We start from the raw sequence: 20,856 nt of genomic DNA, 5'->3' as shown, positions 1-20,856 counted from the left end.
TCTCCTTGGGATGGCTGTCCATCAGTGGACCAGCCTCCAATGGGACAAGGTATAAATAATAGATAAAAATGAACTTCAAACTGCGGGAGGCAGTGGAAGACAGGAGTGCCTGGCGTGCTCTGGTCCATGGGGTCACAAAGAGTCGGACACGACTAAACGACTAAACAACAACAATTTATAATTCACTGAAAACCCAGTTCTGTAAAGAATGTAGCAACAATAATCTCCCAATAAGATGAAGTTTCGTTTATCCTCTTGTTTCTCCTTCAGACTTTGAGGCTGCAAACCTATACCCATTTACCTGAGCGTAATTCCCTTTAATGCAATGGGACTTGCTTCTAAGTCAGGGGTCAGCAAATTTTTTTAGCCATGGGCCGGTCCACTGTCCCTCAGACCTTGTGGTGGGCCAGAGAAGCAGCACTGGGGGCGGTGTGGTGTGGAGCTGGAAGAAGAGGCGAGGGGGGCAAGTAGTCCTCCTCCACACACTCTAGCCCCAGCCGCTGCATTCACCTTCCCTGCAGCTGCCGCCGCCACCACTGCTTCTCGTGAGTAGGTAGAGCGAGCTCATCTGCTCCACTCTCTGGCCCACAGGAGCACCAGGGGGGCGGCAGTGGAGGGAAGGTGAGCGGTATGAAAGGGCTGGCTCCTGAGAGGGGCTGCTTAAAATGGCCCTCAGCTCAGCCTAGCCCCCTTCCTCCTCTAGGCAAGGCGGGGAGAAGCCAGGAGGAGGGAGGGAGGAGGCGCCGCCGCAGTGTGTGTAAGGGAGAGGGGGGGAATGGAATGGCTCAGGGGGGGAAATGGCGCAGCCCGAACGAACAGAATCCCCACACTGATCCACAGATAGTCTGTGGGCCGGATCTTGAAGGCAATTGGGCTTGATCCTGTCCGTGGGCCTTAGTTTGCCGACCCTTGTTCTAAGTAGACGTGTATAGGACTACACTGTTAATGTCTTGATGGTGCATCACTTCCAGGTTTTGAATTGGCTTCAAACATCTTACCATTGTAGCTTCTAGATGCAATATTGCAGTGCTTATCTGTTGAACGAAACTGAGATCGCAATGAAGCCATATGCAAAGATCAGAGGAGAGACTGTGTTTCTTCAGAAGGCATAGCATGCAAAAGTCAGAGAAGAGGAGGGACAGGAATAGTTATTAATGTTTAGGACTCCTAATGTTTAGGTTTGCCTATTAGACTTGCCTGCAAATGAAGGACCCTGAACCTGTAAAGGCCTTTTCAGTGAGAGAATTCTATTAGTTATGTAACTGCTCTGTGTGGAGGATGACAAACTAAATGGCCGTTTTATTGCACAGAGTTGCTTTCGCTCATCATGAAAGTGTTCTTGATTTCCGCATCACAACCAAGTTTGGGTAATCCATTTTATATTTGTGAGGCTGCATCACCCATCATTAGAAGCTTTTAATCTTTTCTTTGAGACTTTTTAAAAAAAACTTTTCTTGTGTACAATATTGATGAGCTGTATGACATGGCCCAGAGGCTTATAGACTGACGATGAGCAAAGTGTCTTTCAGCTGACATTGTGGTAACACAGACACATTACTTTGTATATTTCACTGTTCGATCATATGGTTTTGATGAAAAACCGAACTTGTACAAAAAAGAAAAGAAAGAAAGAAAGAAAATGTTTAGGTTTTTTTATATATGTAACAGAATTGGCAGATGCCTTTTTGGCAATCTGTGTGACAATGAGGTGTGCATGGAAGGGGTCAAAAGGCAAAAGTGTAATTTAAATATTATTGTAGTGTCTAGCACCTAACAGATCCATTTTATTATTGGAAAGCTTGAAATCTCCATCTCCTGGGAATGCTGAGGGTTGCTTTTCTTTTGGAGCTGGCCAGAAAGAGGCCTGAATTGGAATGGATGTTTTAGAAAGTTCAGACTTGCTGGCAGAGACTTCCTGTGGGCAAAATATGTAAACACTCTAAATACAAACAGAACTGGAATCTAGCTAGTGGGACATTTTCCTGTCATAAATGTCTAACAGCTTATTTTTAAATTAAAGTATAACTACCATTCTTCTTAAAAAGGATTCTGCTTATTCTCTCATGTTAACGTCTCACTGTGTGCCTTTCACTGGTGAGAGAAACATTTCACCCTTCCTTGCACTGGAAAGCTAACGCCCTGGAAGAAACCAACTCTCTTGTGTCATTCCCAGTTACTCTATGGAGCAAACTCGCTGTCTTTTTTTAAATGTGTGAAGCATTTAAGAACTGTGAAAAATAGGTATTTCCCTCAGAATTATTTCGATATTAGGCAGTGGCAGAGGGAAATTCAGCAGTGTAGACCAGGCTCATATGAATAGATTTCCCCTCAGAACAGGCACAAATATGAGGGCCCTTAGATAGTATTCTGAGGAGGTTTCATGTAAGTACATGTGACTGTACCACTTCAGGATACATATGAGGACATGTCTGAAAGTAGCCCCACATTAAAATGTCCTTACATGTGTAAACTGCACATCATGGAGATTAGGTTAGTAGCCTATCATGTGAGAGAGAAATTATGACCAGGATCCACTTTCAAACATATAGTACCCCATGTATATGCTGAGGTGATAAAATCCTGTCAAAAGAGTATACCACAACTCACCACATGTTTGATTCTACCTTTAAACTTATACCCAGAAAAGGTATTGCTCTGGATCAGTGGTTCTTAAACTGTGGTTTGTTCATGATTAATGGGACACCATTTGCTTTCAGGAGGTCCATGGGAACATGGCAAAAATAGAGATGAACACGGACAGAATCAAAGTTTACTACAGTCATACCTCGTCTTGTGTTAGGTTCATGTTGCATCTTTTCAGCTTGCGAACGCAGCAAACCTGGAAGTGTATGCTTCAAGGTTTCGCCACACATGCAGAAGCGTTCTGCTTGCTTTGCGCATGCGCAGAAGCATTCTGCGTGTTTCACAAATGCGCAGAAGCGCTCTATTGCGCTCCACGCTTGCGCAGAAGTGCCGCTCTAGTTGCAGACTTTTTGGGGTGCGAATGGCACCCCGGAATGGATCGTGTCCACAACTAGAGGTACCACTGTACTGTCTTGGCAGGCAAATGTTTCAGAGACCCAAAGCATATCTGAACGTAGTAACACCGACTCTTCTAGCAACCAGCACTCCCTCCTCTTTTTCTTTGGCTACACTACTGGGCAAAAATTACTTGAGTTTTATAGGAATACGTATCCATAATACAAATTGGGTTTAATCCACTGGTTGCATGAACCGACAGTTTGCACAACCGATCTTTCTCATTCCTTCCTCCTCCTTGTACCCTCCCCCCTCCCAAAAAAAATCTCCAGAGATCTCTCTACTTGATTCTGGGTGATTTCCTCTCTTCCACTGCAGACCAGTACGACACAGCTTCCACTATTCAGACCTTCCCTGGCCTTATGGAGAGGGTTTCCATGAAGTACAGAAGGTTTCAGGGCAGAAGGGAGCAGAATTGCCTTTCTCTTGTGCAGCCTCTGGATTCAACACACAATCCCTTTCCTAGATAATCTCATTTCTTTATTTAAAGAATTCTCCTGCCAGCCAAAAAGAGGCTCCTATATTTAAAAATGTAAATAATAAGACAGAATTGCATTTGGTTATCTGGGTGAAAACAGTTTGAGAATCACAGTAGTTCAAGCACGATAAAGCCCATGGTTGACACCTTGCCCTTGTTCACACAACACTTATTCCCAGAGTCAGCTGTTTAGGAGGATTATTATCCCCTGCTCTAAACACAGTTTATGTGAACATTTTGTTATGTGATGGTAAAGTGAACTAAATCGTGGGTAATGATATTATAAATGTTTTGTGTGAGCAGAGTTTTTAGCTCAGGGTGTTGTGCTTATAAGTGCATTTACCACATTTATTTGAAAATAAGTACATAATGTTGATTTAAATAAAACTTGGTTTGGAGTAAATATTAGGTTCATTTACTGGGATACATTTGAAAATCCCGCCATTCCTCTTCATATTTTACATTGATTTTTTTTAAAAAAAAACCTGAATGTTTTAGAACCGGCTTCATTTCTATATTTCTATTTCCTTAATTCTGTATTATAAATTAATTGCCAGGAATATTATGTTGGATGTGGCAAAATAAGCCATAACTTAGACAGAAAACCAAACAGCTGAGCTATTATATTTTAAGTTATTTTTCTCTCTCTTTCCTATCTCTTTTTCTATTGCTGTTTGTTGCTGTGATACAAAAAAATAGGAATAGAAATGTATAATTCCTTTAGGGGTGAAAAATAAATTAAAAATTCCTCTTTCTGTAGTCATTAACATAGCCAATTTACAAAACCCTTTATAAGAAAAATGGCTTTCTAATGGGGACACTGTCAGACTCTTAACTACACACTGCTGGGAGCCGCTCTAATAACGTCTAATGCAAGTTGTAGGGAAGCGAATCAGTAGCAGAAAGCAGGATCGCTGCTTGACTGCTCCCTTTCCTGACAGGAAGAAAAGGACAGTGATCAAGCTGAGGTCCTCAAAAGAGGCCCTTAAATCACTGGATAACATGAAGAATGGGATGTACACAGGCTACTGTAGAAAGCATATAACAAAGCATTTGAATTGTAGTGAGACAGATAATTCTTGTAGCAACATTTAGATGACTGTGATCTTTCTGCGTTGCACATTAAACCGTAGTAAAGTGCACCAAAGATAATGGAAAATGTTCATGTGTAGTCCTTTTTCTTTTTCTTTTTCTTTTTTTAAAAAAAGCTGTTTATGACATGACATTACCAAAAAGGTATTATGTTAAAGATTCTGCCAGGTTGGGGTCCTCTTCTGTGATTTAGCCATGCACTGGTTCTTAAAAATGTAATAGAAAAAGTATTTAAAATATTATGTTCTTATGTAGCCCTATCCTTAAGTTGTGGGATGTAGCCCCTGTAAAAGGTTCCCCGAGCCTTAAGAAACAGAATAATCTCATTTTTAGGAGGTAAAAATAGAAAAGATAATTATATAATGTATCTGGCTCTTTTGGTTTTGGCCATATGTGTTCAAATTCCATAGTAACATTTAAGATGATAGGGTAGCAAGGGATGGATTTATTTCAGTCTCTTAAATGCTGTATTAGACGCATGATTTGTTTTTGGTGAAACTACAAATAGCGATTTGCCAGGGGTGGTGGCTACCAGGAGAGATCCAAGTTAGAAGGGCTATTAATTTCCAGCCCTCAGAACATTGGAAGTAGCTTTGTTTGAGAAGGGAGGAGGAAAAAGACTGGAAGAAAACCCTCACACTCCAAAGAGCAGAAATGAAATTTAATCAATTCAATATGCATGTTAAAGGAAACATTCCGAAGGACAGATTTGGATTTGAACTGATCTTTCTTTCTTTCTTTCTTTCTTTCTTTCTTTCTTTCTTTCTTTCTGACAGCTAACTCCTCCTGAAACATGGCACAGTGACAATCAGTGACTGAAAAGTGAGGACAGCCAGGTTTGTTCTTTTTGTTAAATGTTGCTTTTAAATGGTATCAGATACGATTGTGATTAGAACACGGGTAAAATTGCTGGCTTGTGTCATGCATGTGGCACACCTCAGGGCAGATTCAGATAAGTGTTTATTTTCATTGTCACTGAGAGGAACCCCGTTGAGTTAGGCTATCTGAAGGGGTTCAGTTTGCAATGGAGCATGTTTTCCCATCTTTTAACAAAGCTCATATTTTCACACTCCGTTGCATGTCAAGCCCTTCAGACAACCTATATCCAAGTATCCAGTGCAGCAGCTGTTTCTCAGTGCATACATGCAGCATGGTTCCTGAACTTTATAAGAGGGACAACAGCTATCAATGGTTGATATTAAATAATGTTGCCCATTGGAAATAGGTTACCATGTTCACAAATAGAGTTTTATGTAGTCAGCTACACAGTCCTTGCCATGTGCACATTAGCCCCTACCAAAACAAATACAAAATCCCCAAATAAATAATGTCTGCACCTGCATGCAAGAGCTCCATGCCATCATCAGAATGCAAAAGCATTAGTGCATTCGGAAAATGATTATTTGTCCACCCATATTCGCAATAGAATACTGACGTGAATTTATCTGAGATGCACCCAGCTGCTGGAGGCAAATTGCCATGTTAGCCACAAGGTAAAAATGTAAGAGTTATATGCCTCTTTTATCCTATATGCACTTTCATCTAATCTCAGTTGATACGATTGATGCTGCTGAAACCCATATTCAGTCTACGGTACTGTACTCAATGTGGGGTAAAATGTTATTCTTTTCATATGTGACTTGAACATAAAAAGCATAAGTATACAATTAATTTGCCAGCACTTTCTTTAAAATTGTATGCTAGGTTTCTGTGAAACACTGTATGAAGCAATATTCCAAGTAAATTATTGTTATTTACTATGATTTTTTTTTGCCTGCATATTTAAAAGTCAACAATTATGTTTCCTTTTTTTGGCTTAATGGCTTTCTACAATATTTTTAGAAACCTGGTCAATTCTTTCTTCACTAAGTCTGAACATCATTTTCACACACTGCAGTCTTAAGAATAACACCAAATGCAACTTTGTAGATCAGCTATTTTTCTGAATCCATTAATGCATAAACGACATTTTTTTAGAAAAAATTAAAGTGAACTTGTGGGACAAAATTGACGTGAAGCAATTGGAAAGCCCTTGATGGGATTTCATTATTAGTGTTATCTGGACACATAGGTGGCCTATGACAGGAGTTGGTGGCATCTGTCTAATTCATACTTGTCAGGGGTCAGAAATGTGAATACTGACATCATGACCAGCATTTTTGAAATAGGCTATAAAAAGGATACATAAATTCTGCTAATGCTAGTATGTAAAGTTAAAGGTCCCTATGAATTGTTGTGCCAAGAAAGAAGGGAGCTTAGTGACCACTGTGCCAGCATTAATGGTAAGTGCTGTTACCTGTGACCTTGCACATAGCAGTGAAACGTTTGGCTATAAAAAATAGTCCAACAACATTCAAATGGTCAAATAACAAAACTGTTTCATAGTTGAAGAGTGGGAGATGGCTTGGGTATGGAGAAGGGTGGCTGTGGATGACTGATGTGGGTACTGTCCCAAAGGCATTTCAACTACTATCAACCATTTACACTAGTACCTGCCTGTGGCTATTACACAATTGTAACCTGATATATTAACTATACAATCCTCTGCATACTTATGCAGAAGTAGGTTTCGGCATGTCCAATGAGACTTGTTCTCAGGTAAGATTGCAGACTAAGGTAGAAGATACACACATATAAAAAACACTGTGAAGATGTTTTTTTTAATATATATAAAAGTTTTGAAAAATACCTTATTTTTCCATGTATAAGACGCCCCCTATTTTTGGGGACTCAAAATTAAGAAAATGCACTGTGCACTATCCGTGTATAAGACGACCCCTTACTTTAAACTTCAAAAATCTAGAAAAAAATATATATACACGGAAAAGTCTTATACACGGAAAAATACAGTACATTGAATTTGGCATAGCTTACTGTCGCTGTCTAGTGTCACATTTGTATACTGTACTTCACAACACATATAAAACGTTTTAATTGCAGCTGTATAGCTGAGTCCTAAGATTGCACATGCTAGAGACCCTTAGAGGTCAAACTTTTCTTGCATGATGTGGTGCCTCATTTGATATGCTCTTAAAGTGGCATGGAAGGTCCTGTTCCAGGTATAAAGTAATTTATCAGTTCTTAAGTAGGTCCAAAATTAAGATGATACTTACTGGACACAAATTCCTAAATACAGTAAGCCCATAGCTCACACACATTTAACTTGTGCGCATTCAGCTTTAGGCATGTGGCAGGTTTATCGTTTTTTAAATAGAAATGGAATGGGGTTCCAGGAAAAATCCGCCATTGAACCCATTGTGCTTTGATTGTATGTGATTTTGGCTGTAGGTGTGATCCCTGGAACATAACTCGCATGTAAATTGTGGTCTTAATGTAAAAGAGAACATCATTAGCTTTATTGTTACTTAGCTGTATATTTCTTCAGTCTTTATGTTTGATGTTAAGGAGCTGGTGCCATGTTATTTTTGTTATAATTATTGGTATGTTTTAAACAGATTATGTATGGATAGATGTATATGTATATATGCATATAGTTTTAATTCTATCAATATATAATTCTATTTTATGATGGATTTTTAAAGGTTTTAGTAGTTCTTATTTTTATATGTCTGCGACTGGACTTAACTGTCAGGGGTCCCTTACTTTTACCTTTTTATTTTTATATGTAAGCCACCTTGAGTGCTGTCAGGTAAAAAGGCAGGGTAAAAATAAATAAATATATATAGTAATAATAATTTTGGTATTCTGTGTGTTCTGACCATTTTCAGTTCTGAGGCTTTTTAGCTGATATTTGAGGTACATCTCAAATAGGCTATAGCAAATGCCTACTTAAGCACCTTATCCAGAAGGCAGAGGTTAATAATTGTTAATTAACAATAGCTAGTTAATCATTGTTCAGATATACTATATCTAAACCAGGTTCTTTAGGAATTGTACCATCACCTCTTCTATGGCCAGTCACTTTCTCCAGAAGCCCTTTGTTATATTCCGGTTTGAGTTGGACAATACCTTCCTTTTTGAAACAACATTCCCGCACCAAGTCCAAGTCCACCTATGTAAACACATGCAGTTAGATAGCAGGGTGGATGACACATTAGCACTTGTAACGTTGTGTCCTTGTCTACATGTGTTAAGTACTATACTGCACATGTATATGAGCTCAGACCCTCTGAACAAGGGTCATGGTGCACCACAACAACTGGGTTTTCTTAGAGAGGGAATTAGCAATGAGGCAACAAGCCAGAGTTGAGAGCAACTGAGCCGTGTCCAATTAATGTGTTCCATCAACATAATAATTTTCACTTGCACAGTGAAACTCATGGAATCTGCTTCAAAGGGTTGGAGAGATCTAGAGGGTGCGTGGGGGGGAGTTCTGTTTTTTCTTATGAAAATTGACAGACTGGGTACATAGCATTTAGCTTGGATTGGCAACTGTTTGGTTAAATCTATAGGGGACATGGGAGATGGGAAAGGCTGACGGGTTAAAGCATCATGGAAGTGACTGGGGAAAGTTGGAGAATGAAAATGAGATGCGGAGGAAATAGGTATATTTATTTTTGTTTATTTTTATAACATGTATCACTTAATATAGCAAAATCTCTAAGCATTTCACACAAGTAACACTCATAAAAAGCACATGAAAAAAGTAAATAAGTAATACTGAAATACAATAAAAATCCAATAAAATGTTAAGCAGTATTTATTTATAGAAACATAGAAGGTGAATTGGGTTAGACAAAGGAGTAAAAAATGTAATTAACACTTTGCCTGAAGCAGCATGGGTTGCTTGGAGAGTTAGAGAGACAAGAAAGGAAGCAGAATTAGAGTTGTAGGGAGGAAATTGGAGCACAAATATTACCTATTCAGTGTGAAGAAGGTGGAAGGGGTGCTCTTCCTACTGGGGTCTGTTGTGAATCTGGAGGTCATCCTTGGCACCAGGACACCAGAACTGCTTGGGTTGTTACTTAATTTTCAAAGGGCTAGATGATTTCGCATGGCAGTGTAGCATCACTGAGTTGGGCTTACTTTCACTTCTAGTGGACGAAGGCAGGAGTAGCTTTTATAGGAAATAGGCTGGCTGCTCTTCAGTTTTTTGCTCCTTCTTGGACAAAGCACTTACATTCTCCTTTGGCTCCTCTTACTCCTCCATCTTGGCTTGGCAATTTTCTTCTTCTCTGATCTCTACAGTTCAATTACTGACCCTTCACAGCCAGTCCTTTCCCTCCTCTCTACAGAATGGCTTCTAAGAGGAGTATATAAATGGCTTGCCTAGGTCTCCAGGGCTTGCAGATTATCTAGAATATTTTATTTTTGTGAAGTGGCATTCCCACTCCGGGGAATGTTGGAACCTTCTCCATAGTGAAGGGTCAGTAATTGAAGAACCTCCATTGAACAAGATGCTTCAAGATGCCCACTATATGCCTTTGTTATGCTGTGCCCTAGCCCCTCTAGGTTTGTCTTCAAAGTTAGCGGACAGCAGATGCTCTGCAGACCCCTCCTGCTGCCCCAGACCTACAGCCAACTCCAATAATTATTCAAAATACAGTAGTTATCAAGAAAGTCACTAAATTGGAGTGGAATGCTTCCTAGCAAAACTGAAGAGAGGCCAGCCTGTTTCCTTTAAAAGCAATTGCCTTGATCCTCTAGTTGTGCAAGTAAGCACAACCCAGTGATGCTACACTGGACAAGCAAATCTATCATTCAAGTTTGGTTGGTTGGTTTGTAAACAAGGTGGAACTTGCTGTCCCCTTTAGCCCTGCATGAAATAATACTTTCCTTGGTTAAGGCAATGAAAGACCAACACAAGCTCTGGCAAGCTATGGGTTCTCCTGGAATCTTTGCAAAGCTGATCATAGTTGATTAGTGTAAAAATGTGTGGGGTGCAGGGATTGCTAACCTTAATAGGTACAAATGCAATTCACAATGGATCGTGCAGTACCTCTGGCAGGGTGCATTCCCTCTTTGGGAATCTATTTGGTATGTGTGTGAACGTTTTGTAGGTACCAGGACTGTTGAATAAAGGGTGGAGATATTTCCATGGTCTGTATTAATGGAGGATAGCTATTGTACTTTCTGCTTTCTTGCCCCTTTAACTAGACCTCTGTTTTAGTATACCACTTTCAGGCAAAATGGAGCCAATAATTAAAATGGTGGCCAGGCTAATCATCTTGGAAGAGTTTACTCTGTTCCTGTTGCCTAGCAATACTCAGAATTGAAGCCAGGCTAGATAGGAGGCCTAGAGTGGGAGATGAAATGATTATAGATTGCAGCAACTCCACATCCCCAACTCTTGAGCCTATTAAAAGCTACCATTAACAATTTTGCTAGGAGAACCATTGGAAATGTGCAAACAAATACAGCAATGTACAAACTGGTTCTCAAAGTTCCAAGTATGGAGGGTCAGTCTCACTCTGTTCATATTGACATCAATAATTATTGTTCCTCAAAGGAGAAAATATACTTTGAAGTATTTTAGCAAGCCAGCAAAAATTTGAATCCATGGCTGCTGAAGGAAGACAAAGAGAAATTGTACCTTTTATTAGCTGGACCTGTCTGGCTTCACTTGGTTTGGGATCATCATGATGCTTCATAGAAAATGAAATCTTCTTTGACTTTAGTTCTGTACTAGCCCAAGTCTTTCCATCATAATGCACTAAATAACTGATGGAAGACATTGCTTCCTTTTATAGGTAAGGAGGATAAAACATTCTTTCTGACTTCTAATTCTGGAAGGTTGTAGAACCAAGTAAATGTTCATTATGGGGTTTTTTTTTAGTTCAAAAAAATAATCCAGTTGAGTATATTTCACAGCTTAAATAGTGAATAGTGGATTTATTGGAGACATAGGAAGCTGTGAGTTTTGGGGGGGGGAATCACAATGGAAAGCTGATCTTCTGAACTGGAAATCTGTGTGACAGCATATTAGTAATCATTAGACTTTTAGTCCAGCAAGCAGGTTGTAGATTGTGCCCTTTAGGAGAGGGATAATAGACTTGATAGAAACATCACCGTTAGCTAGCCTGTCATTCAGTTGCTTAATGTCCTCTGACTGTGTTGTAGATACTGAAATTTTCCTGAACAGTAAAAAAGTGGCTTTGAAAATGATGCTGAACAGATTTAACTATACACAGGAAAGATTTTTCTGTGGCAGTTTGTAGCCAATAGTGAAAAATATAACATTAAGTGTGGATTCCTTGAGACATGTTTCAGAAATGAGGAATAAAAGTTAAATTCCAATCCTTTAGGCACCAGCAGGGAACCTGTGGCCTGGAGGTCCAAATGGGCTGGCAGGCATCCTAATTTGTCAACAAGGCCATTTCCCCTAACCATGCACACCTGCCCCCCACCCGATTACTATAAGATATCAGGTGTTGGACAGGTAAAGATGCAGCATCAGATGAACATTTATTAAGCACTGTTTTTAATCTGGCACCCAAATGCAACTCTATCCAGTAATCCATACACTCCATCACCAACAGTGGCCATCTACATGCCTCTGAGAAACTCACAAGCAAGTCATACTGATGATGACTTTTTGTTCATTCAATGTATATTGGCCCTGGAAACCTGTAATTCGAGTTTACCATGTTATCTGTTAGCTGCCATAGCTAGCAGATTCTCAGCCTCCTAAAACAAGAATTAATTCAATTTTGTTCACTTTTAATTTAATTTCACATTGAAGTGAACTTACGTCAGGGGTGGGAAATTGAATCTGGCCATCAGACCAGATCCTGGCCTCCACAAGCCCCCACAAGACCAATGGTATGCATTGGTCAAACTCACATTGGTAGCTTCGAGAACACTGTCCAACCATCTCATCCTCTGTCATCCCCTTCTCCTTGTGCCCTCAATCTTTCCCAGCATCAGGGTCTTTTCCAGGGAGTCTTCTCTTCTCATGAGGTGGCCAAAGTATTGGAGCCTCAGCTTCAGGATCTGTCCTTCCAGTGAGCATTCGGGGCTGTTTTCTTAAGAATGGAGAGGTTTGATCTACTAAGGGTCAATTAATGTGATCAACTCCCATATACTTGATCAGCTGCAGGAACTCTTTGACCAAGACAGAGCTTGGAGATGTAATTGTGATAATCTAGGATTGCCAAGAGGGAAGGGGTTTGAAATAGCTGTGAATTCTGTTACCGTGGGAGCTCGGAAAAGGTGTAGCGGTGATTTGGGAAATGGCTCTGATCTGCCTCTGTATACATCCTGATTGACAGACTGTTTCCCCTTGTGATTAAGCATACGAGCTGCAGGGGAATGGAATATTTTGTGTAAACTGGTCTTTTGGCCCTGTTGGATTTGGCAGATCCCTAGTAAAAGAAAGATTTAAAATTTCAGAACCATGAACCACCAGTTGCCTATGGCCTGCTTATTTTCTTACTACATGATAGAGGGCATTTTTTTTAATTCTTTGGCTATCCTGACATTTCTCCTACACTTACTTTTAGCAGCAAAGCTGTTCTTTACTAAGAGGTATTTGATAATATAGTTTGTATTCGTATCTCAGAAAGAAATGCTTCTATAGAAAGTTCAAGAAGTAAATATTATAATCAACGAAGCATCATAAATAACTTTTATGTCTAAATCAAGCTATTAAAAGCTTTTTTTATTTTTAAGTAGATAGGGGAATAAAATAGCTGCATAGTTCATAAAGTGGTGTACTATTACTGCCTGCTGTGCCCATGAATTATGCCAGCTTTTTACACTTGTGAAGTAAAAAGCGGATTAGAACTGTGATCAATGTATTATCCTATATTTCTTATTGTTCATTATATTTCCTTTTTGAGAACCTTTGTAGTCTAAATGGCTACTAATGACATAATTACAATTGTTTGTCACCACCATAATGTGTGATTTCCTATCTCCTCATGAAGATGTAAGTTAGATAAAGGAGGAGTTTTGGCAGGAAGACAAAGTGCAGTGATTTATTAAAGACCAGATGTGGTTGTTAAAAGCTTTTTTATACAGAAAGACTTAATTGAGTGATGTGAAATAGGAATGAAATATCTGAACATTATAAGCAGTGGTTCTTGGTGTGAGTGATACGGTTGCTCACAGGAGCATGACAAACTAGTTGGTTGTTTTATTGTTGTGTACAAATTCATGTTCAAATTTAAATAGTGTGAGAAAGTGTTAAAGAGGAAAATAATAACACATTGTTGAGGTCTGTTGGACTGTGAATGTCTTTTCTATCATGTCTTGAAAAAAATTCTGATGTGAGGAAGCTGGTGAGGTGCAGTGATGATAGTGCGGGATTTTGATGGAGAAAACCCAGGTTCAAATCAGAGCTCACTGGGTGGCCCTGGGCAAATAACTGTTTCTTCCGCCTAATTTACTCCTCTGTGTTGCTGAGAGGATAAAATGAAGATAACTCGGTGCAAGCTACCATGAGTGTCTTGGTTGAAACGTGGAATAAAGATGTGACAAAGTAAACAAGTGGAAGGTTCTCATTCAGTGTTCATGGTGTTCTGTTACCTCTGATAAGGGGAGGAAATCAGAAAGGGATTGGAAAGCAAAACATAAATAAAAGACCACTTTTTGCAATCTTACAGTATGTTCAGTAATTTTTGGAAATAGGGGTTTTCCCCCCTTCTAGAGTATTTGACCCATGTAACTCTCTTCTTGTTTCCTGTTAAGTTCTTTCTCCTCATGCAACACTTATGGGATCGTACAAGACTGCCAATCAGCTTCATATCCTCTGAGGCTAGGAGTATCTTACCAGCTTTGTCTAGTTTGCCACCTATGGTTGTTCCTGGTCAGAGATAGCTTGACCACTCTAGCCCATGCATTTGTGACCTTGAAGCTGGATTACTGCAGTGTGCTCTGTCTGGCTCTGCCCTTCGGCCTGATTCGGAAGCTCCAGCTGGTGCAGAATGTGGTAGCACATGGGGACACATGGCAGGCATGTAACACTGGGCTGCACATATGCTACTGCGCTAAGTTCAAGGTCCTTGTATTAACTAGGACCTGGGAGAACAGGGTTCAAATCCCCACTCAGCCATGAAGCTCACTAGGTGACCTTGGGCCAGTCACGGCCTCTCAGCTTAACCTGCCTCACCGGATTGTTTGGGGGAATAAATGAGGAGGGGGAGAACCATGTACCTGAGCATCTTCGAGGAAAAAAGTGGGATAAAAATAGAATCCAACAAACAAACAAACCCTTATGTCTCAGTTCAGTCATTGAGATTTTCTGCAGGAGTGTCATTGGTTGTGCCTGGAGATGGTGAACTGTTTGTGTCATTGGCTCAGTGCTATGGAAGGCATAGTTTGAGGTAGATCCAAAGTGGAAAATATTTCTCTTATACATGTCTGGCACTTCATGGGGCTAACCTTTGTTCTTACTGTTGATACTAACATAGCTCTCAGGTGAGCTTTGGCCACCCCCTATCGCTATAGTCCTAATCTGGATCAGGCCGCTTGCACCTGAAATTTGCATGGGAGGGAAGCTCTCATTGGGGTGGGAGTTTTGTTCCCACGCAAATTACAAACACATCCTTCTCCCCACCCCTAGTGCCCAGGTAATTTTGAGACCACAGCCAGGAGAATGTGGGCAAAGCGTTAAAGCCCCCTTCCCTACACTGAATCTAGGCTTCAGATCTAGATCTGGGGCCTCATATTGGCTTTTTCTGATAAAATCCTGCACTCAGAATCTTGCATTCTTGGGCAAAGATAATTAATTCTGCATGTAGTTTGACCCCAAGTAATAAGTGCTCATCATGTCCATAGACAAGCAACCACGTTCAACAGAAAGAGCTGGTACCTTATAAAGTATATGGGTTGTAGCCAATGTTATTTCTACTTAGAGTGTACCCATTGAAATTAATGGACCTAAATTAGTCATGCTCAGTTGACCTCAGGGTAGCTCAGTTGGTAGAGCATGAGAATCTTAATCTTAGGGTTGTGGATATGAGCCCCATGTTGGGTAGTAAATTCCTGCATTGCAGGAGATTGGACTTGATGACCCTCGTGGTCCCTTCCAGTTCTACAGTTCTATTAATGACCTGCTCTGAGTGGGGCTAGTATTGGATATAACCCTCGGTCCAAATGCCTATGTAACTTTATGGTTAAAGAATGGTTCAGTGTAAAACTTAAGATTTCTATTTGTATTGCATTTGACAGATGTAAACAGTTCCAAAAATCAGGATTAAAAAAAACAACACCTTACTGAATCTACCTTTAAATCCTTTGGGAGCAGATCATCACTAACTCATTTATCACGCATCTTCTTTGGTTTCTAGCTCATGCTTCTTTGAATCTTGTGATGCACGTTGTACAGTTACCCTGTAGCAATGAACTGATTGAGTATAATTTGTATTCATTGTTAAATTTAGTAACTGCACTGAGATTTGAATTACGCTAATCAACTTTTCTTGTAATTTGTATAATTTACATACTGTACACACACCGTAAATGCAGGACTCTGATGCAAAACAAAGTTTAATTAGTGTAACAGGGTTACATCTGCTTCCCAAGTGATTGATTTCTGAATGTGCTTATGCCAGTCGCAAGGGGGATCAGGGAATTGAACCATAATGGTTAAGGGCACAGTCTATGAAGAAGTTACCCTGCACATCCTCCGTTTGAATGAAGGAGCTGTGCAAGCTATTGTGCTTTTGCACTAGCTACTGTTGTTCATTCACTTCAATGGGTATTTGCTCAGAATATCTTCTGATGCCCTGAATCTGGAAATGGCAAAACTTCCTAAATGTCATCATTTGAATTTAGTTTGAACATTGGGGGTGGGTGGGTTTTAGCTAACAGACAATTTTGATACAGTTTTGTTTACATATTAGTTTGGTAGGTTTAATTGCTTTCTGTTACATTCTATTTAGGAGTTATTTCTGACAATCTGATGTTTGGAATCCTATCATAAAAGTGAATCTATGGTAAAAATGCTATTCTTTCCTTAGAACCATGCTGCTGAAAAGTGTAGTGGGCCAATATAGTCTCCCCATTTTATTTTATTTTATCATAGGAGACATATTCCAGGGGACAATACCAATGGGAAAAAGTGTGGTAGAGGTGGTTTGAAAGTTCCTTTGCTTTCCTAAACCCACACACGGTTTCATGCCCTGGTTGCAGCCTGGGGTATGTGTTCTTTTCAAGACAATGAAAGTTGGTTGTTGGTTGCCCCTGTTGGTTAGAGCCCATGGTAATCACTAACGTACCTACTCCCTCAATCCCCAGGGTTTGCTGGTTTTGTGTTTGTTTTTTACAACTGTTTTAAAAATGGAAAGTGAAGGTTGATCCATTGTTCAACTTGCCTATATGTATTGTAGAATGCATGGTATGAAACTTGTTTCATATCATGGGAGGAAAACTTGCTATTTCCACACTAAGGTATACAAGTTACAACTGTGAAAGGGAGCATGCAGATTTCCATGAAAAATGCACAGAAGCGATGGCTGTAAAATGTGTAAACAAATACCGTATTTTTCCGTGCATAAGACGCCCCCATGTATCAGATGACCCCTATTTTCTGAGCCCAAAATTAAGTAATAAATACTTTAAACACCAAACAGGACAACTTTGATATTTTATTAAATATTCAAAACACTGGTATATTTAGTGCCGTATATTTAAACATCAAACAGCGAGGCAAGCTGTGTAATGGCAGCTGCTCCTGTCAGCTCAGTGTAACTTCACTGTAGTTGCAGCTCCAGCTCTCCCGCTTGTGTGTTGCACTTTTGTCTCAGTATTTACAGTATGTACCGTATTTACTCCACGAGCGCCGGCAGATGCAAATGCTGATGTAGGAGCTGCGACTGCCAGAGCTACCTGAATGAGTGCGCTTGGGGAAGGGGGGGGTCTGGGTCGCCAGGGGCAGCTGAGGGAACCAGGTGGAAGGGACAGTGTCCGGAGTGGGGGCTGCTGGGGGGGGGAGTACCAGACCAGGGTTTGCCATGAGGCCAATAAAGTGGTACCTTGGTTTCCAAACTTAATCTGTTCCGGAAGTCTGTTCTTAAAACAAGGCGTGCTTTCCATAGCAGCGGGGGACTCAGTTTACAAATGCAACACACTCAACAAGAAGCAAAACATGTTCTGCTTCCAAAGCAAAGTTCACAAACCAAAACACCGACTTCTGGGTTTGCAGCGTTCTTAATCCAAGTTGTTCATAAACTAAGCTGTTCTTAAACCAAGGTACCACTGTAGTGATGGGAGGCTGGGGGGAAAGAACATGGATGGTGGCATGTATTTATTTATATGTTTAATTGCAACATTCCGTGTATATGACCCCCAATTTTAAACTTAAAAAATTTGGGGGGAAATACCGTCTTATACACAGAAAAATACGGTACTTACTTTTGCACCACCAAGTAATCCCATTGCCTTGTAGTAAGGATTCTTCAGCCGTCCACCAATCTACAAAACTATGCTGGTGTCTTCCCAAATATGACTGCCAGTGGGACTTGCTTCGTAGTGAGTATGTTTAGGGTTTCAGCCTAAGTCAAAGCAAAATTATTTCAGCTGGCACTGCTTACTTTGTACTTGGCCCAGGGGCAATCAGTTCAAAAGAAAGGGGATTATAGTAAGTAAGCCTACAGATTGGGGGAAAAAATGTAGGATTGTCATAAAGATCCATGGAACAAACAAAACAAGCAGTGGTGCACATGGTTTCCTTCACTGCAGTGACAGGGAGCGGGAAGGTTGGCACCTTTCTGCGTGCCCAACTCAAGGCAAATAGCGAAAGCATTCAGGAAAGGAGTCACAACTTCTCTGGAAAATGGCTACAATTCTGTAGGAAAGCCCAAACTACCACACTTCTAAAAACAAACAAATATTTTTCAGTCATGTTGAATTATATTTAACAACCATTGCCATACTACTGCTAGAGTCAGTGTCACTTAAATACTGGACGGTTGGCTATAGATATGATATGATGTGAAAATGACCAAAGCATGGTGATCAGTTTTTAAATTTCATTCGCATTTTCTGTGAGACCTCTTGAGGTATGTGTCGTGAATATGATTCATATGCTTCATACCATACGTGACATATGATTTTATTTTTACTAAAAGGGGTTTCAGCATTTAAATGGTATATTTAATTCTGTGGCTAGAATAATTCATATTTAAATCTGCTTTTATGCTTTATAATTAAATAAGAAAATACTGCTTAGACCTACTTTTTTGATATCCTTGGCTATATTCTAATTATTTCTTTAATTTGACCCATAAAAACAGTCAATTTCTTCATTAGTAAATTGCAAGGATATCTCGAGAGAAATATGGTTTTTAAAGGTGTCTTACCATATCTAATGAGAATTTTAGTTTCGGCATGTTTCCCCCCATTTCTTTCATTTGTGCCATTTTGTAAAAAAAAAGAAAAAGATACATTCTAGGTAAATTAATCCTTTCAAAGGCACAAAATAACTTCCTTTTTGGAAAGGGTTATTAGAGTCTTATTCTTTATAATCTTAAATACCACTTGTGTTAGGCTGAACAATGTGTGGAGAAATTACACTATTTTAAAAGAAGAATGATTACCAACCAAAGCCAAGTATTTTACAATTATATGATCATGGAAAAGAGAGCTTTCAACTGGGGGAAAATGTGATTTAGATTCTTATGACATGTCTGAAGTTTAAGTATTTTTGTAAATTAGATTGTTCCTAGTTAAACAGGTGGTTTTGAAGGCTGGTTTCACTGTTGTTTTAATCATAGTTTAGTTACCATGGAGAAATATGCAAGTTATCATTTATACACAGAAGTGAAATTTATGCTGCATAGATAATAGACTAAATTTAGCATGACTTAAGTTTACCACTTCCTTTAAAAAGAGAGAGAGGGGGAGAGAAAGAGAACAGTATATGGCTTATTATTATTACCCTATCAAGAAGGTAATTTCTTTAAAATATTTTACGTTTTTGTGGGCTGTTATTTTTCCCTGCTGAAATTAACAGTAGCGCTGCTTTCCAAGATTTTGAGTGATTTAGCTTAATAAAGCATATCATGTAATACAGATATTGATTGTGCTCAAGGTGGTCTGATGCTCAGCAAAACATTCCAATATTCTAATCCTGGCTCTACAATATTAAAAGGAAAGTTGATTTTCATTTACCAGGGTGAAGATTACTGGGATTTGGCACTGGAATTGTAGAAAAAAAGGGGGCAAGAAAAATCATGTTTCAATCTTGTGACTATACTACTTGTCACTGAGCTTTTTTTATATATATACCTGGAATCTAACAGACATTATTATTATTATTATTATTATTATTATTATTATTATTACTACTACTACTACTACTACTACTACTACTACTATACGAACTTTTGTCACGCTGATTGACAATCGGCTGTACAATATTTTTCTATTCTGATGTTTATTCTCCTGCCTTGTGGTGCTAAAGGCAACTGTAAAGAAGCATCGCTGTCACTTTGTTTAACTGCTGCCACAAAGGTAGGGCTAAGTTTTCAAGGACAAATGTAGCAAAAGTATCATGATCCAACACGAGGTCCCCCAGCACGCAGAGAGCAGCAGATCCCTTTCAACACCAGCTGTTCTCACAGATATAGATTGCTGCAGTGAAATTTTCTTCATATAATTCAGGAAGCTCTAGAGAATTCTCCAAAACAACTGTGCCAACAAGGAAAATGTTGAATTTTTCATCAGCTTCCCAATGCAGAGAGTTAGTGGGCAATCCATTCATTCATGACCAGATGTTCAGTGTAGTAACACTCTGCAGTTAACTTGAACCTTGTGGCCTGTTTTCCGTTGGCTTGCAAGGACATTGGCAGCTACCTAACATTGGAGAATTGTGGCCTGAAAAAGCAAGAGACTGAAGTGTGTGCCTGTGGCTTCCTGGTTGGTTTTTCACCAGCAACCAGACCAGGTAGGAAGTGATGAAAGAAATAAACAACACAGTACCAGTCATTAGAGACGCACTGGAGAAGACATAATTTCTGAATGACTCTATATAGTCTTCAAGGAATCATAGGGATTCCCCCACCCCCACCCCGTTCTTTGTGATTCAGAAGGAGAGATGATTGCTTCTAAATGCTTCGTTTGACATGCTTTAATCTGACTATGTAAACTGTAACTTTAAAAAATTACGTTAATAGCACTTGGAAACCAGTAGGCTGCTAACTTGTCAAGGCTGTTCTTGAGCGTATGTAATCAGACTAGGTAGCACTGTAAATGTATAGAGCCTTGTTTGAGCACATATGTAAGATAGTCAGATGCATATTATAATTTGTCATTTCTGCAGATTTGTAGTTTCCTTCATAAACATATATTTATGTCTCATACCGTTTTAGTATTTTGTGCTAGGGAATAGTACATTAGAAAAA

At 39.5% G+C, this 20,856-nt stretch overlaps 1 protein-coding gene across 13 annotated transcripts in view; it reads left to right on the top strand.

Annotated features, from left to right (window-relative positions):
* FOXP1 (forkhead box P1) overlaps positions 1-20,856 on the top strand; it is a 569,345-nt gene that overhangs the window by 159,490 nt on the left and 388,999 nt on the right. For 10 of the 13 annotated variants that reach the window (XR_014005113.1, XM_081184115.1, XM_081184124.1 and 7 more), the window contains one exon: positions 5,386-5,445. The exons of the other annotated variants lie outside the window; for them this stretch is intronic. The gene's annotated coding sequence lies outside the window, so the exon portion shown is untranslated. The remainder of the gene's footprint in view (positions 1-5,385; positions 5,446-20,856) is intronic. 13 annotated transcript variants of the gene reach the window in all.

The sequence above is a fragment of the Podarcis bocagei genome (genome assembly GCF_964188305.1).
Source record: "Podarcis bocagei genome assembly, chromosome: 2".
NCBI classification, from domain to species: domain Eukaryota; kingdom Metazoa; phylum Chordata; class Lepidosauria; order Squamata; family Lacertidae; genus Podarcis; species Podarcis bocagei.
Note: the sequence above shows the minus strand (reverse complement) of the source record. Positions and strands in the feature narration are given on the sequence as shown.